This window comes from Trachymyrmex septentrionalis, unplaced genomic scaffold (assembly GCF_001594115.1).
Source record: "Trachymyrmex septentrionalis isolate Tsep2-gDNA-1 unplaced genomic scaffold, Tsep1.0 scaffold119, whole genome shotgun sequence".
NCBI classification, from domain to species: domain Eukaryota; kingdom Metazoa; phylum Arthropoda; class Insecta; order Hymenoptera; family Formicidae; genus Trachymyrmex; species Trachymyrmex septentrionalis.
Genome location: NW_017304320.1, coordinates 240,041 through 241,057, shown reverse-complemented (window position 1 = coordinate 241,057; position 1,017 = coordinate 240,041).

Below are 1,017 nucleotides of genomic sequence, written 5' to 3'. Positions count from 1 at the left end.
TTGCAACGCCATTACATTATTTCTGAAATGTTGCAACATTGCTGTAATGTTATAAGAATGTTGCAATGTTGCTGGAATTATCTGTGCTGTACAAGTATACACAGTTGAATTTTGAAGATTTATATCATTTATGTATATATTGTACGCAATATGAAATATGTTGCGTATGATATGCTGTATATCGAAATTTATATACATATATATACAAATATCAAATCTGTATTGAATATTTTTATATCGGGATTTGTATAATATTTATATGAATTTTCTCATATAAGTACTATATACATTTAATAGAAATATGTACATTTATTTAATGTTTTATAATGGAATTTATTAAATAGAGCTCCGATTAGATTGACGTTTACGCGATTGATTAATTCTCAGTTTCTCACGTCCGAGCTTTTAGCGTCGAGGAATGTTGCGCGGAAAAAAAAGTAAAAGGAAAAAAAACTAAAGATTCTGCAAAGCGCGTTGCAACTCTCGGTGAGGACGAAATTCCAGAGTGAGGACTTTGGATCTCTCGAATCGATAGAGCTGCCGAATCGCGCTCTAGAGCGGAACTTTGAGACGCGAGGCGAACGAAGCGAGACACAGCGTTTCGTTGATCGCCGTTCTCGAACGGCGAAGATAACGACGACAAGAATAACAAAATGTAAAGCGAGAAAGGCACACGCGTACACATGACACATTCGTAGACGACAAGCGTGAAACGTGAGCGATTGTGATACTTGTGCATACGAAGAGAAAGAAAAAATGAAGAAGAGAGGAAAGAGAAAGAACGGTTCAGCGCCAAGTTTGTAGGTTAAGAGATAAATTATATGGGACTTTTTTTACGCCGGTCGATGTAGAAGCTGCGAATGTTTCCAGTGATCGACGATGAAGCGCGGATTTCGATTTTCTTCTCTCGCGAATCAAGCGTGAAGATCTCGAACGTGTCGAGCGCCAGGAGAATATTTTTTCGAAAAACCAAAAAAAAAAATACACTTTTGCTAGTGCGGGCGATCTTATATATTT